Consider the following 7,345-nt stretch of genomic DNA (forward strand, 5'->3'; position numbering starts at 1 on the left):
AACAGCTGATATCGTTTCGAACTGCTGACCTTGAGGTTAGCAGCCCAGTTCGTAACCACTACGCTACCAGAGCTCCTCTATGTGGCGGATAGACATTCAAATTTATGTAAAGAGCAGGCACCACGTATTAGTAATAAAGGAAAATATTCTACTGAAGCCAAAGGAAAACCAACCTCTCCGGCACAGTATAAGCCACCTGCACTTAAAAAAATCGGATTCTCCTGGAACCACGTCATCAGGATCATCAAGATTACCACAACCCAGTAGCACTAACAAAACTGTTGTGTACCTTCAGGTAAAGTGTCTTCAGTTAGCAGCTCTTTGAGAAACAATCTTCAAGCCTTATCTCCCTCCCATAAAGGGATTACAGCCCTCATGTAGGACCTACTATTAAATCTCGAAATTCTACACTGCCTAGTTTGGCATGAAATCATGCCTCAGGTGTGCCTACAAACAAAAGAAAGATATACACTGAGAGGTACATAAGCAGGTTAAATGGAGACTGCCGTCTTCACTTAATGGTGGAAACATTAAAAGTAGGGAAGGAAATTCATCTGGACACTTAACCAAATACTCTGTAGAATGGATAAAGTTCTGCTGTGAATGTGCCATTCGAAGAATGGTTCTGTGAACCAAATCCAAGGTCCTACACGTTGTGTAACTATAGCTGCTAGGATGTTAGAACACTTCCTATAGTTATTTTGTGCTCAAAATACTCAAATTAGGTTTTCAGTAATTTTGGTGCATAAAATTGTTTAAAAATTATTAAATAATATCCTTTACTTTGGCTATGTAGTATGTATATAAATATTTACATATGTTGTATTATAATAAATACCTGATACCCATTCCGTGCCATTCACTTTCATGTAAAATATAATTTCAAATTAAATCATTAACTTAATACTGATTTCTTGGTGGTGTGTGAAAGTACTTCCACAAACTCAAATTCTAGTGCTTAGCCCTACAATCTTTAGGATGATCATTACCTTGAGAAAAAAATCATATAATAGGTTTTTAATTCTGCGTGAGTTAAAACATCTATTCTTTCCACTTTCAATTGTGTCTCCAAATTTCACCTTTTTCCTTCTTTCTGATAATCTCATATTGCAATAGTAGTCTTAACATTTTGTAAAATTTGAAAATACACAAAATTCCTTGCAAAATCATACATGTTGAGCTCATACCTTTTTTATGTATGTATGAATTTAGAAGACATGATTTAACAATTTATAAAACAAACCACCTCAGCAAATAAATAAAAATTATGATAATCATTAGGGCAGGGCACGCAGGTAAAAACGACTTGAATTTTAGTTACTTGAAATACAGTTAGAGGTAGCTATTGGAAGGTTACCAGGATATCTAATTTTCTCTACTCGTATTCTATAATGCTTAGTGTTAAAACACCATTTAATTTGCATTACAATAAAAGCTACTGAAAATGTATTGTTACCGTGTGTAGTTGATTTATTATGTTATCGAATATACACAAACATTTCATTGTAGTTTCTGCTTAACTTTGACTAAAATATAGCTTTTAATCATCGTCATTCACAGTGTAATGTAGTATTTAGTAATAGATATTTTTTATTACTTATGAAGCCATATTCTATAATTCTGCAGTAATTTTTGGTCAGTCAAATCTAAGAATGTTTGGATCTTATTTACAAGATAAAGACAGATCTTTTATGTTTTTGACAATTTTCAACTTCTTTGTTAATGATTGTAATCAATTATAAGAATCAACATAGAAATTTGTGGCTTAGAATGCTCTAACTGAAATTTATTTATACTTGTTTATTTTATAATTTTATTTAATCATTAGTTTTGTTTTTTTTTTCTTGAGTTTGGGCAGAGGGTATAAACTTAGTAGTAATGACAACTGTCATTTTACATACTTTATGGATTTTTTCCTGATATTTGTCAGGTAGCTTTTAGTTTATTGTCACTGTTGTTATTCAATGATATTTTCTAGAACTAAACACTATTTTCTTTCAAGTATTGTTTTTTAAGACCACACAGTTTTTTCTGTCTGTAAAAGAAAGGATATATAAATGAGTTTAAAGTAATTAAAATGATACAGGTTTGATTCTCAATAAATTGTGCAGTTGTTGTAAAGTGCTGTTGAGTCTATTCTGATCCATAACCACCCTGTATAGGGTTTTTGAGGAGCAGTTGGTGAGCTTGAACTGCCGACCTTGCAGTTCAAACTACTTTGCAGTCTGGCGCATTACCCAACAGTGCCATACCAGGACTCCAAACTGTGCAGTAGCAAATGTATAGATGTACTACTTGCAAAATAAGCTGGTAAGAAATCATCCAATTCCAATCCCAGAGATGTTTATAAACAATAAGCAGGTGAACTATTTATGAATTATGAAATGTGGGACAGTGTATCTAAATGCATTTTTATATTATTTAACATTATCTTCACTTTGATTTCTTGTACAGTAATTCCGTTTTTAAGACATTTTTGTAGATCTATGCATTATTTATTTTCAAAAGTACTTGTTGGGAATCATAGAATAAAAAATGATTCTAAGCATTGATTTAAAAGTGTCAAAATTGGTTACGTATTATTCTGAAAGCAGTTAGCTTGAGAAGATAAGATTATTATGACTGCTATTATTTTTTATTATAAATAATGTCTTCATTTTGGAACCTATTCAATAAAGACATGAAGTATGAAAAAAAAAAAGAGAAAAGCTTGAGAGCCTAAGTGCCCATCAATGGAAGAATGGATAAACAAACTTTGATACATTCACACAATGGAATATAATGCTAGCTTGAACAATAACAAGGAAGCTGCGAGACACCGCATAACGTGGATGAACCTTGAGGATATTATGCTGAGTAAAATTAGTCAGTCACAAACGGAGAAATACTGCACAGGACCATTATTGTAAAAACTTAAAAAAAAAGTACCCATACTAGAAGGGGAAAAAAAACAACCCTTTGTTACCATGGTGTAGGGGATAGAGTGAGGGGAGGGTGGGAAAGGTGGAACTCAGGGTAGAGAACAGACTCAGGATAGTTGGGGTGCTGGTAAGAAGGGGTAAAACACAAGAAAGGAAAGGAATGGAAGTACAAGGCAGATGGGATAACATTTAGGCAGGTGTGCATGGGCTAAGTGGGAAAGAAGTAAATAGAGCTGTATGCTCAACCTTGGAACAACAGGGGTCTGGGATACAGGGATTGAGGCATGGTTTGAATGGGTAAAAGAAGGGAAATAATGTTAAGATGCTTGACTGTCTTTTGATTCTTGGTTTCCCTTGCCTACTATTATAAAATAGACACTTGAGAGGAAGAGAAAAGAATAGCCAGAAACATCATCATAGAATGTTTGTAAGTCCGTCTTCAGCCTATAACTGATTGAAATACCTAAAATGAGGCTAGAACTTGCCCAGTGAAGGAAGCTTTATATGGAGCCTTTGCAATGCATAAGAGAATAGGTGGAATCCGGATCCCCACCACCCAGAATCTTCTGAGGTGGAAAATTTGCACTTGAAAGGACAAGCAGTCCAGCCTGGAATGGCTAGAGGAAGAGAAGATACTTCTTGAAAGAAAGACCAGCAGGAAAAATAAAAAACAATAACTGCAGTCTGATTGAGTACTACAAGAACAAGCAAGTTGTTTACTGGGAAGCCATCAAGGCAAGGGGTCAAGTCCCTCAGGGCAAACCCCCTTCCAAGACTGAGACTCAAGGGGAATGCACAAGCAGGCATGTGGTCCTGCTGGCGACCATTTTGGTCTATCGATAAGGGGAAGCGGGGGAAAACAGCAATGAAGCTGTGAGCTAAGTCTGATCACCTTCAATAGACTCCTGTCAGCCTGGATTGAGACATGGTTGGCTAGCAGTATGGCAAGACCTGGAGGCTTCTGGACCCAGGGACAGGGATAGAACCACAGAGGACTAGAGCGGAGAGTGAAGCATCCAGTGATATGAAGTGAGGGGCGATACACAAGAATACCCATAGTTGCAGATAACACCCATTTGACCTGGCTTCAATGGCTGGATGATCAGAACTCGACTAGAGGAAGAAAGGAGAGGGGAAAAAAAGTATAATCTGCTACAATTCGATGAATGTGACCTATACTTATAGATGTAGTAGCTCAAAAGAGAGACCAATCTTTACAGTGAGGATCATTCCCACCCCACTGTACACAGGGTTGTCAGGGATGGGCAACTTAGACTTTGGCTACCCAAAATGGGAGAGCTACAAAGGCACAAAGTGATGGCCTTACAAGCTTTCAAGAGGGATCCTAGTTTCAGAGGGTGCAGGAGAAGATAGAATGTCCACTGAGTGGTTTCCAACCTGTCCGAACAGAGCTGGTGAAAGGAGATGGGGATGGGACTCTAGTGGTTCAATAGCGAATAATTGCTGTCAGGACTGATGGTGAGGGTTGCAAGTGTAAAGGTAGACATTTTGTAGCAAAAGGAGGTGAGCGGTTGATTTTGCTGTCTAGGAGCGGAGGTCCCTGGCACCATCAAGGGAGAAGAGCACAGTGCAAGACCCCATCCAGAGAAGCAGTGACACCAGAGATGGAGGCAGAGATGATTATGTGGAGAGATGGAGTAGCTGGGGACTCTGGATTTAGGGAGAGAGAGGGACTGTGTGCTGATGGTCCTGACTTGTGGGGTGTACCCTTTTGTTGTTTGCATAGTTATATATTCCTGAGTGCTTTGGTGTACTTAGAAAAAAAACCAAACAGGGAATGGAAGCAAATGCTGTTGAATAATGACACACGGAGGGGATTGTAATTATTGCAATGAATCAAAACATGATAAAATGAAAGTAAATCTGTTGTTCTCCCATATAAACTGTCATTCAATTCACAATAAAAGCTTTAAAAAAAATTTTTTAGACATAAACAACAACAAAAAAAAAATTCACACACACACACAAAATGGGGGAGTAGTTAATCTTACAGTTCAAAAACAGAGGACCCTACAACCATTAAGGGAGAAGAGCACATGCAGAATTTGGGACCTTATCCAGAGAAGCAGCAAAACCAGAGATGGAAGCAGAGATGGGGACATGGAGAGAGGAAGCAGCTACAACAATAGATTCATGGGAAGAGAGGGACTAAGAGATGGTGGCCAGGAGACAGACTTGCAAAATGTGCCCTTTAGTGGTACAAATTATTATATATGCCTGAATGTTAAAAAAAAAAAAAAAAGAAAAAAGCTAAAGAGAATAGAGAGAAATACTGTTAACTGATGGTACATGGAGGGATGGAGGGGAATATAATCATTGTAATGAAATAAGGTGTATAATTTGTTGAACGTAAAACTGATGATCTGCCTTGTAAAGTTTCACTCAACTCACAATAAAAACTTTAAAAAGACACAAAGAACCAGTGGAAACCTTAGGAATGACAACAGTCTGATCCACAATCAATCATAGGGATGGAGCAGGATTGGATAGCATTTCATTCTGTCGTTCATGGGTTGCCATGAGTTAGAGGCCAACTCAATGTTAGCTAACAACAACAAAATTTTGGGGTGGGTAGTTATGAAGTAATGGGTAACTATCTCTGATGCCCTGACTAGCAAGACACACCTCCTCTCTAAACTCCCTCATCTTTCCCAGCCATTTGCCCTACCTAAGTACCTCCTTTGAGAACCCACCCAAAACCAATGTATTTTCAATTATCTCGTGTGCATGTGAAAGCTGGACAATGAATAAGGAAGACCAAAGCACTGATGCTTTTGAATTATGGTGTTGGTAAAGAATATTGAATATGCATCAACTGCCAGAAGAACAAGTCTTGTCTTGGAAGAAGTACAGCCTGAATGCTTCTTAGAGGCAAAGTTGGCAAGACTTTGTCTCATGTACTTTGGACATGTCTTCAGGAGGGACCAGTCTCTAGAATGAAACATCGTGCTTGGTTAAGTCAGCAAAAAAGAGGAAGATCCTCAATGAGACAGACACTGACACAGTGACTGCAACAATGGACTCAAATATAGAAACAATTCGAAGGATGGAATAGGATCAGGCAGTGTTTCATCCTGTTATGCATAGGATCATTATGATTTGGAATCAACTCAACAGCACCAAACAACCACCACCTACCTCTTGTTAAATTTATGTCCAAATCTGCAATCTGTATTTCCCTTCTTGAAAACAGGGTCTGGTACTTATCCATATTTATTAAACACCTACCATGTGTCAGGTACTGTTCTAGATCCTGGAGACATGCAGTGAACCACCCAGGTAAGATCCCTTTCCTCAGGAAGTGCACAGTCTAGTCAGGGTGGCGTGCACTATAGTAGGGAGACAATGTCCAGTAAATGAATAACAAGACAGCCTTAGAGGACCACAATGTGGCAGAAATGCTTCAGAAATTGAGATTCTAGTCTCCCAGGGCACAGGTAGGTCACATTTCCCACCTCCCTTGTAGAGACTGAGCTGGGGCTGATGGAATATGCATGATAGTTAGCCCAGAAGCAGCATGTGGAGAAGATATGTAGATGGCCCTGAATGCAAGGAGTGGAAGCACTGGGAAATAAATGCCTTCGCCTCCCAGCTTTTGAGGTCCAGTCTGTCCAGGTTTTTCTAAGCCTCTGTGTAATTTGTTGATTTCATTCCCTCAAACAACATCCTTAGGGAAAAAGCCAAAAGCATCTCTGACCACACACATCCCAAGGCTGAAGATTTAGGAAAGATGAAGGTCAGTGTCAGTGGAACCAAGCTATATTTACACCCGAGATGCCAGGGCCCTTGCCCACTCTTAGCCTAGTAAAGATGAGACTTTGAGCAAGGCTCTTCCACTCAGATCCTGGGTTGGACAGATGGTTACACACTAGGCTACTAAACCAAATGATGCCAATTTAAACCCACCCAGAGTCACCTGTTGTGGCACTGTGGATTAATGTGCCATACTGCAAAGCCATTTGAACTGCTAGCTAGGCAGCTGCTCCTTGGAAACCATACACAGCGTCGCTATGGGTTGGAACCAACTCAACAGCACTTAGCAACAACAACAAGGAGGCGCCTTGGAAGAAAGACCTGGTGACTGCTTCTGAAAGATAACAGCCATGAAAACCAGGAGTATATTTCTACCCTGTACCACACAGGGTCGCTATGAGTCAGGATTCACTCCACAGCAGTTGCTTTACCTGTTTTTTGGTCTCTGAGCCTGCCAGATCAGCTCTGTGAGCCTCCATTACCTCGTATGTAAAATGTGGGGAAACCAATGCAGCCACCTTGCAGAAGTGCTGCAAGTGGATCCAAGTCTGCTAACTGCCAGGCACTGCTCCCAGCAGTCATCTGCATTAATTTACAGCCACAGTAGCCCCACGGGGGGTAGGTGAAGGTGGACATAGGGCTGGAGAAGG

The 7,345-nt window shown here is 39.4% G+C and overlaps 1 pseudogene; it reads left to right on the top strand.

The window, feature by feature from the left end:
* Nucleotides 1–70: 70 nt before the first annotated feature.
* On the top strand, nucleotides 71–631 carry LOC102830048 (annotated as a pseudogene).
* The last annotated feature ends 6,714 nt before the right edge of the window (nucleotides 632–7,345 follow it).

The sequence above is a fragment of the Chrysochloris asiatica genome, unplaced genomic scaffold (assembly GCF_000296735.1).
Source record: "Chrysochloris asiatica unplaced genomic scaffold, ChrAsi1.0 scaffold00028, whole genome shotgun sequence".
NCBI lineage: Eukaryota > Metazoa > Chordata > Mammalia > Afrosoricida > Chrysochloridae > Chrysochloris > Chrysochloris asiatica.